Source organism: Meles meles, chromosome 3 (genome assembly GCF_922984935.1).
Source record: "Meles meles chromosome 3, mMelMel3.1 paternal haplotype, whole genome shotgun sequence".
Lineage (NCBI taxonomy): Eukaryota > Metazoa > Chordata > Mammalia > Carnivora > Mustelidae > Meles > Meles meles.
The window spans coordinates 136,591,363-136,610,907 of NC_060068.1; the positions used below are offsets into that span (position 1 = coordinate 136,591,363).

The 19,545-nt window shown below is 40.0% G+C and overlaps 1 pseudogene; it reads left to right on the top strand.

Moving 5' to 3' along the window:
• Nucleotides 1-8,176: 8,176 nt before the first annotated feature.
• Nucleotides 8,177-9,660, top strand: LOC123939279 (annotated as a pseudogene).
• The last annotated feature ends 9,885 nt before the right edge of the window (nt 9,661-19,545 follow it).

Consider the following 19,545-nt stretch of genomic DNA (forward strand, 5'->3'; position numbering starts at 1 on the left):
TGCCTAGCAGAGTTGTGAAACAAAAGCATGCTGGACCCATAAAGGACTCTGCCTAAAGCCTGATGAATAAATACATGATGTCAAGAAGCCAACAGGGCTCTGGGAGAGGGGACAGTGGCAAAGAGACACCACCATAAATCATTAATTCAAAATAGAAAGCACTCTCACTGCTAGGAATTAATCCTACTGATAACCCTTGTAAAAGTTCTCCAATATACACATTTAAGAGTATTTATAATAGATGCTATTTTTAAAAAAGATTTTATTTATTTGTCAGAGAGAGAGATCATGCAGAAGCAGGCAGAGTGGCAGGCAAAGGCAGAGAGAGAGGCAGGCTCCCCACTGAGCAAGGAGCCCAATGCAGGACTTGATCCCAGGACCCAAAGATCAGGACCTGAGCCAGAGGCAGCGGCTAAACCCCATTCAGGCGTCCCAATAGATGCTATTTTTAATGGAGTTTTTTTTTTTTTTTTTTTGAAAAGACCACAACTAGGAACAATTAACATATCCATTACAACTGGATCGGTTAATTAAATTATGGCATGCCCATGTGATTTGTTAGAATGTGGCTGTTAAAAATATGAAGCGAGCCCTTTAAAAACTAAGGAACAGCACAGCCCTCTTCCCAGCTCCCTCGATTTTCTCTAAGGCTTTAGTTTTATCTTTAATTAAGGAGGAAAAAAGGAATAGCATTCTTTGTTTATTCTTGAAAATCGTTGAATAAAGACATGCATATTAAAAAATGAGAAAGAGGTGTACCTGCTCAGTTGATATTTAAACAGTATTAATGGAAAGAGTAAAGAATAAAGTGCTATGTACAACATAAATCCTCATGTCTATGAAAAAATATAAAAATAAGCACATAGAGTAGGTCACATCTAGTCGGAAAAATCAGGGACTATTTTGCAGGGGACTTGGGGGAACTGGAGATGAGAACTGGGGAAGGGGATGAATTGCAGGCAAAGGAGAGAGCGGGCACATGGGCGTGGAGGTGGAGAGACACAAGGAGAGGTAAGTTTGTGGCTCCCGATGGTTAGAGTCAGAGAATGGGGCACGGGTGGCAGGATGTGAGACTGCAGGTAAGAATCAGGCTGATCGTGGGGGATTTTAAGTGGCATATCCAGGCATCTGGACTTTGTCCGAGTAGGTGTTGGGATGTTATAAAGATCTGGGAAGAAAGGAATGAGAGGATCAGAGATGCGCATTAGGGATGGTCACGTGAAGGAATACGGGGTAAGGGGCATGGAGGGCAGCAAACCATGAAATCAGGCATTCAGGAAGCTACAAGTTGCCCCGGCTTCCCCTGCATTTCATAACTGCCCTATGGATACAGCTTTAATTTTACTCTCTGATAGAATGTTTTTGCTGCTTTCATAGAAATCAGTCACATGATTTCTATGAGTTCTAGGAGTTGGTGATTCCTTCCAAAATTCCCGACAGATGTTCCACACATCCAAAAATTACTCATCTCCGTTCAATAATCAAATTCTGGGCAGATATTTTTCAAAGAAATGTGATTTTGCCTGTTTAATGAAAGGAAGTGAGATCATTAAAAGAGTTCCCTAAGTAATGCATTTTAAATGAAAGGCTTTTTTTAAATCTTTGGGAAAAGAAATACCAAAAGTTAAATTGAAACATCCAGGAAAAGCTCAAATTAATATGTTAATTCTGTCAACATCCAAGGTTCCAAGTCCAAGCCTAGACATAACAGAGCATACGGTGATTTACTGTTTCTGAGCTAAAATTTTAACTACACTTATTGAAATCACAGAACAAATGTCTGAAGTGAAGTTTTCATCACTCCTTCAATGTGAAATATGCAAGTATTATAACTTCTCTGTTTTGTTTTAGAGAGTAGTTTATGATACCTGGAGCCATCAGTAATTTTCATTAAATGTGTCAAAGAAGGATGAGCTAGGGAAATGGGTGATGGATTCATATGCAGTATTTTGTCTTTACAGTGAAAAATTTAATGTCTCTCTGTGGGCATTATGTATTTCCCTGTCTGACAGATTTTTTTTTTCCCATAAAAAAGACAATGAACCTTTGAATTATAGGTAAATTAAATTACATGGTTACAACTCGATGAAACTCTTGGAAATATTATGCAGCATCAACTGCTAAAGATTTAAGTTTTCTATTTATCTGTTACCACTAGGGAAATTGCCATCAGCGCTTTGGTGAAAAAAAAAAATGTCTTTATATGAATATTGAAGTAGATCCATAAAAAGGGAATTTTCGATGAGATGTAAAATTATACATATTCTAGTCTTCCTGAGGGTAAAGAGTTTTAAAATCTTTAAACATTAGCTTTGTGTCCACCATTTACTAGGTATATGCCAATCAAAACCACAATGAGATATCACCTTACGCCTGTCAGAATGGCTAATATCAAAAAGGTAAGTAACAAGTGTTGACGAGGATGTGGAGAAAAAGCAACCCTTGTGCACTGTTGGTGGGAATGTGAATTGGTACAGCCAATATGGAAAACAATACGGAGGTTCCTCAAAAAATCAAAAATAGGAATACCATAAGATCTAAGAATTCCATCAATGGGTACTTACCCAAAGGAAACAAAAACATTAATTTGGAAAGGTATCTGCACCCTATATTTATTGTAGCATTATTTTGATAGACAAGATATGGAAACAACCTATACAGACACACACACACTCACACACACATACATATACACACACAGGAGTATTACTCAACCATAAAAAAGGACGAGATCTTGCCATTTGTGACAACATGGATGGACCTGGAGGGTATTATGCTAAATGAAATAAATCAAACAGAGAAAGACAAATACCATACAATTTCACTTACATGTGGAATCTAAAAAAAAAAAAAAATGAAACAAATGAGCAAAGGCAGAAACAGACCCATAAACATAGAGAACTGGCTGTATATCTGAACGAATGTAACACTGTGTATCAACTATACTTCAATTAAAAAAAAGAGGGGCACCTGGGTGGCTCAGGGGGTTAAAGCCTCTGCTTTCAGCTCAGGTCATGATTCCAGGGTTCTGGGATCCAGTCCCGCATCGGGCTCTCTGCTTGGCAGGGAGCCTGCTTCCTCCTCTCTCTCTGCCTGCCTCTCCACCTACTTGTGATCTCTGTCTGTCAAATAAATAAATTAAATTAAATAAAAAAATTAAAAAAGAGAGAGATTGGTGCATTTGAGTACATAAAATAAAATTTTAATGTGTCAATTATATCTCAATAAAACTTGGGAAAAGTTTTCTCACACAAAAACAAAACCATTCTAAGCAAAGTCAAAACACAAATGAAAAATTAGGAAAAAGTATTTCAATATTCTGTTACTATTTTTTTAACATTTATAATTTTTAAACATTGAGGAAATATTAATAACGTTTATTTAAAGGGTCAGTGTTGGGTTGCCTGGGTGGCTCAGTAGGTTAAGCATCCACCTTCAGCTCAGGTCATGATCCCAGAGTCCTGGGATCAAGCCCCAAATCAGGTTCCTTTTCGGCAGGGAGCCTACGCCTCCCACTCCCTCTGCCTGCTGCTCCCCCTACTTCTGCTCTCTCTGTCAAATAAATAAATAAATAATCTTAAAAAATAAAAAGAGTGTCAATGTTAATTTGGGGGAAAATCAGAGAATATCTCCTTTTTACCTCTAAAATTACATTATTTACCAAATAAACTCCTTATAGAAGAAAAAAAATTGAGGAAATGAAAAAAATTCACAGAGAAGGCAAAAGATATTTTACAAGATGATTTCAAAATGATTTTTAAACATATAAAAAGATGTTCAATTTCCTTTTACTAAGAGAAATGCAAATTTCTCAACCATAAGAACAGCAAAAATCCAACGTGTAACATGTGAAATCCATGGGAAAAGGGTCACTTTCATATATTGATGGTGGAAATTCAGAGTAACCACCCCAAGAGAGGAGAATATGCACATGTATTACAAAACTCAATATGTGTTTGTTATGTGATCCAGCAATCGTGTTTCTGAAAATACACCTGAACAAATATCTCCAACAATGCAAACGCATATATGCACATGGTCAGTCACTCCAGCATGATGAGTAACTGCAAAATACTGACAGTTATCTAAGTGCCCATACAGGTCATTAGTTGAATAAGCTACGGTACTTACACAAATGGGGAACACAGTACCCACAAGGAAGATGAAAGGAGGTCTCCATGAACTGCATGGAGAATAACTATCAAGATACATTCAGTAAACAGAGCAAAGTAAAAGATTATAAATAATGTGCGATCGTTGTGTAAGAAACAAAGGAAAATAAGAAAACATACATGCATCTGCTTATTTTTCTGAAGAAAACAGAGGAAGAATAAACCAGAAATCGGTCAAACTGGTTACCTGCCAAGGGCTGGGGGAGGGCTAGATAAGAAAGGATAAGAGGCAGAGAGACCCTTCAAAACTCCTCCTTTTCTGGTACACTGTTGACTTTTAGAATCATGTTAATATCCTACATATGCAATAAATAAATAAATTAAATCAGCAACAATGGAAATAAAACACTTAAACTAAACACAAACTAATTAATGAACCCCAACTGCATTTTAAATGAATAATCACACTGAAGAGAGCAAAGAAAACAAATGTAGGTTAACTTTTCAACACAGCACTTTCATATACCTCTTCAACTAATGAAAAGAAAAAAATAAATAACTGTGATCAAATATTGAACTCTTTTCAGAAGGTTTGGTTTAATGGAGGTATAGTTCCGAAACCACAAGGGCTGTAGAACCGAGCAGCTTAGTGAATGTATTTATGATGGGATCAGGGTTCTCACTGTGAAAGAAGGGAGATTAAAATATGTGAAATATATAAGTGTTCTAAGGACCCTGTTTTGCTTCAAAAATCAGTTTCTTGTACTAGACGACATCAGTGATTTGTTGAAGTAAGAAACTTCTGGAACTGAACTGGTTTTGAATGGGCTTGAAAGCAATCATGCCCTCGTACCTATGAGCCACCCAGAAGTCAGATTTTGCTTGTTAAATATCGTTCCCCAAACAGAACTCTTTGAAGAGATATCTGACTGCAGAGCTGGAACATCTGGTACCAGAATGTAGAAAAATATATATTCTGATTTCAAAAAAAATTCATGGAAAGAAAGAAATACAACTTAATCCACTTTGCTGTCACAAACTTATTTGGGGGAAATAACAGTTAACTAGGTAAAATTATGTATCTCTTTCTAGAGTACCAACATCATTAACTACTTATGTTGCTGTGAATATTACCCATACATATTTTTCTCACAAGTGTAGTTACCAACTAACACCACACAATATTATTATAATACCACTGAGTGTATTCTTTAAGCTATATCCTTTAACCCCGTAACTTACACATATTCCCAAGTACTTTTAATAAGGTCTATCTTATATTTTTTTCCAATTTCTGGGGTCAGCCTATAGTACGAAACTTTATCATAAAGTATTTTTTTTAAAGATTTTATTTATTTATTTGACAGAGAGAGATCACAAGTAGCGAGAGAGGCAGACAGAGAGAAAGAGAGGAGGAAGCAGGCTCCCTGCCAAGCAGAGAGCCCGATGCGGGGCTCGATCCCAGGACCTTAGGATCATGACCTGAGTGAAAGGCAGAGGCTTTAACCCACTGAGCCACCCAGGTGCCCCTATCATAAAGTATTTGATTGAATAATTATTACAGAAGAGAAGAGAAATGCTTTAACCATTATAATTTATTTTTTTTTCCAAAGGTTAAGACATTCACATGGTTCAAAATAATTTTGTAAAAAAGACATTGGTATAAAAATCTCACCACCACCTTTGTCCTCACTGGTTATTTGTCAACTGTGGGTAAGCACTTTCCATACTCCTGAGGTCTATCTTTACAGAATTTCCTTGTCAAGAAATAAGTCAATATGTCTATTATTTTCCCATTTTCTTCATAATGGTAGAATACTATATATGTATTTTTTGTACCTTGCTTTCTTTTGCCTAGCAATATATCATGAAGCTTTTTCATGATCACCATATACATTTCCACCTCATTAAGAAACCACAGTGCTCAAAGAATGACAGACTATAACAAAAAGAACACAAGAATCACCTTCAACCAGTTCCAGCTGGTTGAGTCTGGGACAAATTTAGCATCAAAATGATTAAGATCACTGAGGTACTTTAACCTACCAATTATTCTTATTAAATAAGAATCCATGGGTCCACATTGAAAACAAATAGGCACATTAACAAATAAAAGTCAGGGCTCATCCTTCTGCTCCAGTACCAGCGAATAAATATGGGGGGGATGGGGTTCAGGAAATCACTGTTTGCAACTACATGAAGCTTGGTTCAGACCAGAATCATCAAAGATAAAGGTCTCAGAGTGTCCCTTTGAAGAATGTTTCCTACGTGCAAGGGGAAAAGCGCTGAATATGTAGCGGAGAAATGGACGATATTCTGCCTGGTGCCACAATAATTATTAGCCACGAAAGGCAGGTGCCCATCATGTGACCCCAATGTGATATGCTGGAAAGAACACATCACATCCATAGTATTCTCACTAGAAATGTGTAACGTGAATCTTTCTCATGAGGGACCATCTTCAAACCCCAAATACGGAACACTATAGAAAATAACTGCCCGTGTTCATCAAAGAATGTCAGTCTCATGAAAGCCGAAGAAAGACTAAAAGGGACTAAGCAGACAGGACAAATCCAACAATCCAGACTACATTCTCTACTTCAGGAAAAAAATGCTATAAACGATATTATTGGGACAATACTGGACAAATTGGGACAAATCTGAAAGAAGGAGTGTAGATTTGATAAAAAGGTAGTGTATGAAATTTCCTGAAGTTGATAAATTTTTATGCTATGATCATAAAAGAGAATATCCTTATTCTTAGAAAGTAAACACTGAAATATTAAGGGGTGTGACATATACAATCTACCTTAAGTAAAAAATATAAATAATTTTTAAAAATCACATCATTTTCTCAAATAAAGAAGAAATAATAACACATGCAAATGGGTAATAAAGCAAATGGGGAAGTGCTAAAGAAAACTGAATCTGGGTAAAGGGCATACACTTCTTTGTCCGATTCTTATAACTTCCTAGAGATTTAAAATGATTTCAAATAAAAGAAAAAAAAAGATTATATATTTCACTGAAAGAAATAAAGAGTAAGACAAGCTAGAGAAGTTTTGAAAGAATAGATTAACAAGGAGAGTTATGCTCTACCCGTATTGAATCTCATTCCAAGGTTCTAAAATATTAGTCTTGTAAAATATTAGTCTTGTACGACTCCAAGGATTGAGGAACAGATCAAAGAAAGGGACCTAAAGGCCCCCAAAATGATGCTATATAAATACATATGTTGAAGTTGGAATTTCTATCTCTTGGCAAAGGATTCATACTTCCGATAAGTAATGTTGGAACAATTTTCTAAACAATTTTCTAAAACTGTTCCAGCATTCAGAAAAACAATTTGAGGAAAAAAAAAATCAAAGCAGATCTTTATCTCATAAAATAACCAAAACATATGTCAGGTGCAAACAAGCAAGCAGAAACAAATGACAACACACACACACACATAAAATGGAAGAAAAACACTAAAGAACAACTATCCAACTTAAGAATGAGCAATGTCTTTTAAAGAATAAAGACAGATGATAAAACTATTAAGGAAAATATTCATCTGATACAGAACTAAGAGATTGTTGTCTGTAAAAGAAATACCATATATAAAAATTTAAAGGGCAAATAAAAAACTGCAAAAAACCTATCAGTATGGCTGACCAAAGTTCAGCCAATAGTGATATAATTCCTCATCATTAGATTGAAAAAAATTTTTTTTTAATTTTAAGATTTTATTTAAAACAGAAGGAGAGGGAGAAGCAAGCTCTCCATTGAACAAGAAGCCCAATGCAGGGCTCAGTCCTAAGACCCTAGGATCATGACCTGAGCCAAGGCAGACACCTAACTGACTGAGCCACCCAAGGTGCCCTAAATTGGCAAAAATTTAAAAGACAGACAGATAGTGTCTCATTTCTAAACACACTCAAGAATTAGTAGACACAAAGTATCTTGAATAAAATTTCATATATGTTAATAGCCTTAAAATATTTTAATCTCACTCTGATTTTAAATCAAACATGAAGGAAGACAGCAACATGTGAAAAACAGGAACATCCAGCGATTGGGCAATGGAAAAGCACTGCATGGCCATCTATATGTGGAAATACTATGAAGCTCTTAAAAATCAACTTTCTTATATACTAAATGATATGGAAAATACTCATGATCACTCTGGCCTGCCCCGCCCTTGCCCGGCCCTCCCCCCATGTGACCAACATGGTACCCTTGCTTCTGCTGCAGTAAGGACAGTCTGGGGCTCTGAAGAATCAGGGAAGAAAGAAAAGGGACTGCCACCGAATTCCAAGAAGGAAAATCCACCAAAAAATGTAGTGGAACCAAAAAGAGAGAGGCAAACTACTAGCCACCCCAACAGTAGCTGAACTGTCTAAAAATCAGTCTTCAGCCAGTTCTTACCCATCAGTTATATATCATGGCAAGACGGTAGCAAGCCCTAGCCCCAGTCCCAATGATAGCATGCTATTCACAGACAAAGGGCTTCCAGAATTTTTGTCAAGAAAGACTTTGATAGAATTTCCTCAAAAAGTTCTGCCTCTATTAAAAAAAAAAAGGTTCAGATTCAAACTTTTCAGGAGAACAGGGGACGGAGAGAAGATTCATTGTCCTCTTTGTCCAGCTCCTCCGATTCAGAGTCTGACCAGGAGGGTGACAGCTTCAAGGTCGATCCTTGGATGATGAGCAGGGGCAGAGGAGGGCTTCCAAAACTGCAGGCCTCCCATTCCCTTGAAAATGAGCTCCCCAATTTGCAGCATCAGCAAAAGAGAAGACCTGGTCACAGCAGGAACAGCCAGACCTCACCCCTCCAAAGAGGCCCTGTCAGCAAAGAGGAAAGGGCCCACCATGAAGCGAAGAGAGGACAGAAAAGACACTAAACCAAAAACCATAACACCCATGTTACAAGCAGACGAAGAATTTATGAAGCAAAATGCGAAGGAAAAAAAATAGAGAAAATACTCAGATCAAGTGAAAAAGATAAAGCCAAAAGCCACCTGAAGTTAAAAAAAAAATCTTACCTGATCATACAAAGTCAGGATTGTCTACATAGCTGGATGGCAGCCCAGCACCTGGGCAACTGTCAGAAAGAACCAGAGCAGCAGGACAGCTGCAAGCAACTCCTGAGACCAGAGAGAGACATTTGGAAAGTGGTGGGGAGGCAGCGTTTCCTTATTCGAGGAAGAAGGTAAAGGAAGGAATCCCGAAGGCTAAAGAGGACATTTTGGAAGATCAGGTACCAGTACAACATCTGAAATCAGTTTCTATTCCAAAGAAGGAGTTTTTGAGGAGACGACCACGGGCCTGGAGCTTGAGGGAAAGGACAAGATGGCTGAAGACTCGGTGCCTCGCCAGGAACAGCAGGACGACACACAGAAGCCCTCTCAAGCTGCCGGCCCCCACCAAGCCTCTCGACAACACCATATACAGGAACTTCCAGCACCATGACTACACCCTGTACACCTTCTTAGACCTCAGCCTGGACCTGTCCAAGTTTAGCATGCCTCAGCCCTCTTCAGCGCGGGAGTCACCTGACCACTGAGCACTCCCTTGGGAGACTAAACCTTCTGGTGTCTGGGCAGCAGAAATAAAACCCACTCCAATCATGAGGAAAAGAAAAAAGAAACAGAAAAAGAAAATGCTCACGTCTGTTGTCAACTTGAAGACTAAAACTTTCATTATAGATAATAGTATAATTATCTTAAAGTAAGTTACTTACTTTAAAAATCATTATCTGCCAAAAGAGTATATAACACCTGGAGAACCATGGTAAAAGGAGCAAAGAGAAATCAGACACAAATGTGTAAATAAAAGTATGAAATAGATATGGTTTTTATAACATACACAGTTGACAGCAACATCTCTCTCCTCCAAGTTCCTAATATTTCAGTAAACACTAAATAAGTAAACTCCACTTCCTTGTGAGGTTAAATATATTTGAGAAGGATATGTTTTTGTATCTATAATTTAAATGGAACCTATCCAGGGGTAGAGCTAGAGATTATTATAAATGGGGGCAATATTTTGAAAGTTACTAATAAGATTTTGTCTTCTGCCTTCCTATGTATATGACCTTTGTACTAGTCAGTCCAAAGCAACTACCTGGTGAGAAATCCAGATTTACAGGAAAAAAAAAATACAGAGAAGGATCTAAGTATTATTCAAATTTTACATATAAAAATCAAATTATGGAGATAAGTTCTGATTTAGTGTATCAGACACTGCATCTAGAGAACTCAGTCTATGCATGCCCCTCATGGTAAGGACCAGGGTAGGCACTGTTTCTTCAGTCCAGGTAGTGGACATTCTGGTTTATGGGACACAGCCTCTGCTGTAACTGTTCAATTCTGCACCTTGAAGTGTGGAGGTATTTTAGATAAGTTGAGATCTGTGCAGGGTGGTGGGGACAGGGGGCTCTGGCACTCTACCTAATATGATACACTTGAAAAAGGTCCTTTGTAGAGGCAACCCACAGAATGGGAGAAGATATTTGCAAATGACAGTACAGACAAAAGGTTGATATCCAGGATCTATAAAGAACTCCTCAAACTGAACACACACAAAACAGATAATCATATCAAAAAATGGGGAGAAGATATGAAAAGATACTTCTCCAGTGAAGACATACAAATGGCTATCAGACACATGAAAAAATATTCATCATCACTAGCCATCAGGGAGATTCAAATTAAAACAACATTGAGATACCCCCTTACACCAGTTAGAATGGCCAAAATTAGCAAGACAGGAAACAACGTGTGTTGGAGAGGATGTGGAGAAAGGGGAACCCTCTTACACTGTTGGTGGGAATGCAAGTTAGTGCAGCCACTTTGGAGATCAGTGTGGAGATTCCTCAAGAAATTAAAAATAGAGCTTCCCTATGACCCTGCAATTGCACTACTGGGTATTTACCCCAAAGATACAGATGTAGTGAAAAGAAGGGCCATCTGTACCCCAATGTTTATAGCAGCAATGGCCATGGTCGCCAAACTGTGGAAAGAACCAAGATGCCCTTCAACGGATGAATGGATAAGGAAGATGTGGTCCATATACATGATGGAGTATTATGCCTCCATCAGAAAGGATGAATACCCAACTTTTGTAGCAACATGGACGGGACTGGAAGAGATTATGCTGAGTGAAATAAGTCAAGCAGAGAAAGTCAAGTATCATATGGTTTCACTTATTTGTGGAGCATAACAAAGAACATGGAGGACACGGGGAGATGGAGAGGAGAAGGGAGTTGAGGGAAATTGGAAGGCGAGGTGAACCATGAGGGACTACGGACTCTGAAAAAAAACCTGAGGGTCTTGAAGTGGCGGGGGGTGGGAGGTTGGGGGAACAAGGTGGTGGGTATTAGGGAGGGCAAGTATTGCGTGGAGCACTGGGTGTGGTGCAAAAACAATGAATACTGTTACACTGAAAAGAAATTTAAAAAAAGAGGTCCTTTGTGATTTCCCTCTAAAATCCTGAAATGTAGTTACATCAAATTAAACTTGTGGCTCACTGTGCTCAGAAGTAAAGTTTAGTTTGCCAACTCAAGCACCTTCAGTTCTCCAGTGGCGTGAACTCTACGTTGAGAGTAAGTGAGAGGGCAAAATGCCTGCTCTTTAAGGCAACAGTGAGTTGATAGGAGGCAGCATGGAGACCTGGTATCTTTAGCAAATAAGAGCCAGCATGGGCCCATCCAGCCATAAAGTGTCACGAAATCTTTACCAAGGCAAGGGAGACCAGGATACAAATTACACTAACCAAAGACTCTAACGCCAAGCCCTGGTAAGTGACTATAATACCATGCGCATCACGGCAAACTAGTAAATAAGGAATTCTGCCTTGGAGACCAAGGGGACAGAGAACCTCTACTTACCTAACTTGCATTCAGTCAAGCTAAGTCACTGCCACTCAATGCATGGTCCATGGACCTGTAGCATCACCTGGGGGCTTATGAGAAATGCAACATCTCGGGCATGTCCCACACCTACTGTTCTGTTTAATGCATTTTCACAGGATCCCAGGTGATCTGTAAGCGTCTTAAAATTTGAGTACTGAAAGAGGCCACAACTCCTCAACTCCTACCTCCAAGGACTCTCTGAGAAAGAGAAAGGCGGGACAAGGTGATGAGACACGGGACACTATCACCCAAGAGAGATCAGAGCCATTAGTAGTTAGCTCCAGAAATTATTAACAAAATGTCTAATCTAATTTAAAGTCTATGCCATAATTGAAAGAGTCTGTTCCTGCCCATATATCTCTGTGTTCTTCCAGGGCTGGCATGTCGGCAAGAAAAGCACAGAGTGTGGTGCGGCACACATAGGTCAGGTCATCAGCAGAATCGGCGGAGATGAGCAAGACCTTCCACAATACTGATCTTGTGCTCATATCACCGAATCCCCTGGAAAACCCAGACTGAGGGCTGGACTGGCTTAGCATCTCAGGGCCACAGGGCATGGCATTGGAGGAAACTATTAATTCTCCCTTCTGCATCCTGAAGGACATTTCCAAAAAGAGACCATGGCAATAAAATGGAGATTCTCGGGGCACCTGGGTGGCTCAGTGGGTTAAAGCCTCTGCCTTCGGCTTAGGTCATGATCTCAGAGTCCTGGGATTGAGCCCTGCATCGGGCTCTCCACTCAGCGGGGAGCCTGCTTCCCTTCCTCTCTCTCTCTGCCTGCCTCTCTGCCTACTTGTGATCTCTGTCAAATAAATAAAGTCTTTAAAATAAATAAATAAATAAAAAATAAAATGGAGATTCTCACTTGAACAAAATCTAGGTTCCAATTCTTCCTCCACTGTTGATGAGCTACATGGCTGAAGCATAAGTCACTGAAGCTGTCTCATCCACAGTTTCCTGAACTATGTGCGGAGAATACAAACCCACATCCCATCGTCCACAATTCTGAAATCAAAAGCTCTAAAAAGAAAAGTTTTCAGAACATATTTGGTGGCCAACCTGACCGGACATGAACTTGTCTCACTGTAAAATGTGACTTGAACCAACAATGGCACCAAGGATAGTCTTCATTTATTCCATTTACATGTTTCCTGTGTTTTGTGGACATCAAAAAAGTACATGTTGGGATGACAGAGTGTTGCCCAAGATCCCACTAGGATACTGTCTTACCTTTCTACACAACAACCGTAACAACAAAGTCTACATTTTGAAACACATGAAGGGTTTGGATAAGAGATCAAAGCTTGTAAGCCATTATAGGCATTACTATGGAAAGTATCTAGTCCAATGTCTGGAATACAATAGATGCCCCAAATAAATTAATTTCCTTCCCTCTCCTTCATCCCTAAACCTCTTAAAAGAAAAAAAAAACAAAAGCCACCATGGTAAAGATGCATAAAGATGGGTATTTTTAGCTCATTACACTTTTACCGTCTTTCTAAAAGGGATTTTTTTTTTGAAGATTTTATTTATTTATTTGACAGACAGAGATCACAAGTAGGCAGAGAGGCAGGCAGAGAGAGAGAGAGAGAAAGAGAGGAGGATGCAGGCTCCCCACTGAGCAGAAAGGCCGATGTGGGGCTGGATCCCCGGATCCTGAGATTATGACCTGAGCCGAAGGCAGATGCTTTAAGCCACTGAGCCACCCAGGCTCCCCTTAATGTCTTCCTCATAAGATATGCGGGATAATCATGATTCTGTTTGGCAAAGAAATGAAACAAAGCAAAATGAAACTATGTGAATGAGTTACAAACATAAAACTAGACACGGCAATATATATCATGAACAGCATTTTTTGGAACGGGCAGTAATGAGTAATAGCTAAGAATATGAGCTTTGGTGTCAGGCAATTCTGGGTTCAAGTCCAGGCTTTTTTTCGGACCATCTGCCCGAGAGCTGCAAGCTACTTGCATAATTAAATTAACTCACAGAGCCTCAGTTTTCTCAACTATAAAATAGGCATTAAATTTGTACCTCCATCCCAACTTTGTGCCAAATATTAAATGAGATGCTGTCTGTACCGCACTTAGCACAATACGTGGCAAATCCCTACATGGTAATAGTAATAACTTAACAATCAAAGCAATTATTATTATAGATTAGAGGTACAGTTGACTAGATACTAAATCACCTAGATTCATTAGACATCAACAGTCTGAAAAATTCTTTCAGTTCCATATTTGATTCTATATTCAACAAAAATATATTTAAAGTTAATTTACACATTAACTGGGTTTTAACACTAACAGACAGGTTGCAAGAGCCGCCTAACATGTTTTGACATGCTAACAGCTACCGGGTATATTCTCACACTAAATTATAATTCTGTAAATATTTAGTTTGTCAAGAGCCGCAAAATAATTACTGTATTAAATTTCCAACTGTTAAATCTTAACCTGAAGATTAATATGGTATGTAATAAAAAGAGAATCTAATTGCTACTTTATGCAGAATTTCTACAACACCCCCAAAGTTATGGTAAGTACCAGTAATTCATTCCATCTAAACTTGGGAAAAATTAAGAAACCATTGGCGCACATTTGATTTTACACATTAGCACATTCTAATTAAATCTCTCAGAGTCTATAATAATATATGTGGGTCTAATTAACTAACTCATCAAGCTTCTAAGTGGACCAAAGAGTAAAATATTTGAACTTAAGCAAAGCAAAATCATTAAAGAGGAAAATTTGCCAAAGTTTGAATCTGTAAGGAAAACTGGCCTTTTCATCTATGCTGATTCTTGGCTTTCTGAAAATATGCATTCCTAGTTAGAGGAAGTGTGAGGATATTCATTTCAAAGGTAGGGGGTTAACAATTTAGACAGTTGTTAGCCTATGAATAGACGATGATTCCAAAGTTCAAAGCGGTGTCAGAGCCATAACTCAGAGACAGACTGGGTCAGTTCAGTTCAAGGGAGCAGTAAAAGCCTGCCAAGAAGAAACTGGCAATTCTTGGAGATCTATGTCAAAGATAAGAGTCTAAAGAAGCAAGTGGATTATTGCAGCATCTGCATCAACCATAACCTCCTTGCTCCTTTATTCAAATAGTTATTGTGTCTTTAATGTGTAATGAACACTTTACTAGCAATGAGTATCCAGGAGGTCTGGGAGCGGGGACTATGAAACCAAGCCACAGGAGCCAAAGAACACAAGCATGAACCTCCCCAAAAACTGGGAGCTAGGAGGCCAGTCATGAGAACTATAGTCCAGCAGCAGGGGAATAGGCTGGGAGCACCCGTCCAAGGTACTACATATGTGCAGGTTCCTTGAACAGCAGAGATCAGGCTAAATCAGCATTCCCAACCATGGAGACTAGAAGCTCAAGAGGCAGGGCAGTCTGATAAGGCATTACATTTTGTGAACTCCCTTGGTTTGGAACCCACAAGGACATTTTACCTGTAAAAAAGTCCATGAACATATATATCCCATGACAAAACTTGTATAATAATCTGGTAATGGTGTTAATGTGTTAATGAACCTTCCCTGTGTTTGTAAGGGTTTTATGGTGGGGGGGGTATAAGTAGTATTGCGGGACACATCTTCTACTTCCTGCTGAACAAACCTGACAGTGGGTTGGAGACATCTCTTCCTTCTCTCCAGTCACTGGTCAAGATCCAATATCCACAAAAGTTCCAGGCTGATCTCACACCCACCCCTCATTCCAACATTCTTATTGACCTCCAAAGATAGTCAAGGTACGGTTTCCAAATGTTAAAGATGTGATTCTTGTATAGGCATAGAATTAACATATACTAAAGATATCATTTAACTCAGTAATGAGAGGACAAGCAAGATGGTTGCTATGGGTTGTTTCCTCTAAAATGATATCTTGAAGTCCAAACCCCAAGTACCTCAGGAGGTGACCTTCCTGGGAAACAGGGTCATTGCAGGTGTCATCAGTTAAAGTGAGACCATACTGGAGTAGGGGGAGCCCTTAATCCACTGTGACTAATGTCCTTAAAAGAAGGCAATCTGAAGGCAGAGGCAGAATGTCAAGCAACAATGGAGGCAAAGACTGGAGTGACACGGCTCAAGCCAAGAAACACCAAGGGCTGCTGGGCACCCACCAGAAGCCAGTAGGAGGCAATCAAGGCCTTCATGACAGGTTTCAGAAGGAGCATGACTCTGCTGACACCTTGATTTGAGACAATGAAAACATGATTTTGGTCTCCAGACCATGACACAACAAAGTTCTGTTGTGTTATGCCTCTCAAGTTTTGGTAATCTGTTATGGCAGCCCTAGGAAACGATCTATCAGATAGGCTGGCTCAAAGACCAATGGAGAAATTTACCATCATTTTGGGGAAAAAAAAAATCTTGGAATAGCATTGTTAAAGATACAAAATTGGAGGGCACCTGGGTGTCTTAGTAAAGTGTACGACTGTTCATTTCAGCTTAGGTCATGATCTCGGGGTGCTGGGATCAAGCCCGACGTTGGGCCCTGCACTCAGCGGGGAGTTTGCTTGAGATTCTTTCTCTCTCTCTCTCTCTCTCTCTCTGTCTCTCCCCCTGCTTTGAGGACATGTTCCTTCTCTCTCTCTCATAAATTAATTAATTTAAGAAAAGGTACAAAACTGGCTCATGTCCTAGACAGCAGTCAGATTATCACGTTGGGGAGAGAGAAACCATCTCTCCTGGACAAATGCCTACAAGTTATCACAGAACTTCACCAAGCCTGAGCTTTTAATCAAATACGTATGCCAAGTCTAAGAAAAAGATCATTCCCTTAGATAACTCAAAAACCCATGGGTGGCACATTAAATAACGTTCCAACATGACATATTTCAAGGGCTTAATCCCCACTCTTTTCCCTTTTGAATGATCCCCAAGAGTTGTACTTTTTTTTGGGGGGGGGGGACAAGTCCCTTCCTCACATGCCTGCCCAGTTGAATTTGCAGGTTCACTAGTGTGCTCCCCTGGCCATGCCTCACCTACTTCCTGACTGTTCGCACGTGAAGTTTGTCATTCTGCCCACCATCTCTAGAACTCTAGTTTTGTCCCAGTTCTGACAGCAATCAAGCTCCTCCCATTTTAATATAGCAAAAGGCTTTAATGACTCTGCTCCACTGCTCCACCAGCCTGGAAGCTTAGTGCGATGCAGCTCCCTTCAGCAGAAACCAAACAAGTTCCTCTCACAAAATCTTGAAAGAGATTCAGACGACTTTAATATGAAAGCTTAACTGCTTTGCTCTTTGACGCACCAGAGAAGAAAAATGAAATATTTTCCCTCACCTCCTGGGACGGTTTGAAGATTAAGTCCACCCTGCTTTTCAAGAAAAGAGACAAGAGATTCTACCTTGCTGGAAATTTGGACTTGAGGTTTAATAGGCCAGAATGGTCTTTGTGAAAGAGGAAGCACCTATGTGCCCCCCACCCCTCCATCCCATCCCCACTCCTCCATTCTATCCCCCCGTGTGGCAAGAGAACTTACCAAGAACGGAGGTGCTGCAGAACAGAAGCAGGGACTAGAGGTCTCCTGCCAGGCCAGGGGTCAATACTTCAGTTAAAGGATTGGTGGGGGGAGGGCAGGGCATTCTGGGAAAGAGATCAGGGCAGGCAGAGGAAGGGGCCCTTGAAGGGGGTGGGTTCTTAGAATAGAGGCTATTGATTAATCACTGTGAAACTATAACAATAGATCTAAAAATGTATGACTGGATCAGCATGCACCTGCAAAGTACCAGCCCTGAAAGAGACAAAGGTTAAGTGGAAACAGGAAAAAAAAAAAAAAAATGACTTGGTGTAACTAAGAAGAAAAAAGGACAGCCATCCTGGATTTCCCCCAGGACAGCCAAGAATCCAAGAGATGGTCTTAGAACCCTTAACTATTGTGGAGAGGGCATCAGAACTAACCCCCACCCCAACCACCCCCATCCACGAATTTCTGGTGGTTGAACAGCGCAAGTTGGAGAACCCCCCAGATAGGAGAATGGTAAAGGACACCCTAGTAAAGATCTCCATTTTAAAGCTTAAAATAAAATAGAATCCATTCATTTATCTTCCCCCGGCCCCCCCACCAGGCGATGCAACTCATATTGAAGGGTGAAAATCTAGGAATACGTGTTTCTATTTTATCTCGGGATGGCAGAAGTTAGGGAGAATGATTTCTCCTTTCTAGCGTCATATGAGCAGAACCAAATTTTTCCTGGCTCTCAGCTATGGTAAATGATTAGATACATGGCCTGGATCAGTAAAGTGGTGCAGTTTCATTTCCTGAAAGGAAGAGAGGTTTAAATCCACCAGACAACTCATTTGTAACAAGCTTGCAAGTGCCCAGGAGAATGCAGCAACTATCCACCTTGCTTGAACAAGTCAGTGAATGAAAGAAAGGCTTTTGACCTCCAATGAAAAAAAATTAAAGGGATTTGTCACTTTGATTTTGGTTCTGAATTCAAAAATCAATGCCAAGACAGAAGATGCCATAATGCATAGAAATGCTGCCAATGAACTTCTTTAGAAAATGGGATGAAATATTAGCAGTCACTGGTGAACTTGGGGACTACACACAATCAGTAGTGATCCTTCATTCCAACGACAACAACAACATAATAATAATAGCAGCTCACACTGAATGAATGTTCAGGCTGTGCTAGAGATGTGCTAAGGGATAAATCTGCCCTCTCTCAAAAGATCTTCACGACAGCCACCCGAGTACTTATCATTCCTATCCTGGTTTACAGAGGAGGACAGTGTAGCTGTTGCCCTCAATAAATGGAGAAGCTGGAATTCAAACCCAGCCCCACCTGACACTAGAGCCCATGACCCGAACCACTATCACATCACCTAATAGTCATCATCACTTAATAGCCATGAAGTACCATCATACATTACTTAATAGCCCAAGAAAAAAGTGGGGGGGGGGGGCCCAATCCTGTATCCTGGACTCTGAGTCCAAGAGATTTTGTGAACCAGAGAAGATGCCCCTGGGCATTAAAACACACACACACACACACACACACGCACGCGCGCGCAAAACACAAACAACCCCCCCCCAAAAAAACAGCAACAAGAAAAAAAAAGACTATTCTTGAGAGCTGTCGCATTTTTATTGTAGCGTGATTTGATTTCTTTCCTTTCTTAATTCTGTTAGAATACCCTCAGTGAAATATAGACTAGGCCGAAACCGTCCTGATGCAAGCTGGAAAGCAAGATCAATCAGGAGGCCATTAGAAGAAGGATGAAGGGCAAGTGGCGGAATGCAGCCAATGCCAAGAGAGCAGCAGGGCCCTTCTCAAGTGTCTCTGATGTCTTCTGCGTCAGTTGCTTCCTGAAATGCTGTAACTCTGGAGTCAATTTCCCATTATCCGCCTGTGAATTCCCCACTCTGCAGATTTATCTTGAGGTCTTTGAAGCTTTATGCCTAAAGCAGCTCCAGTCTCCACAGAGCCAACTTCCGAGCTGCTGCTCCCATCTGCAGTGAAGGTTCACCCCTGGATGGAATGCCAGCTAACGGGGCTCTGGTTCCCCTAATGCTCCA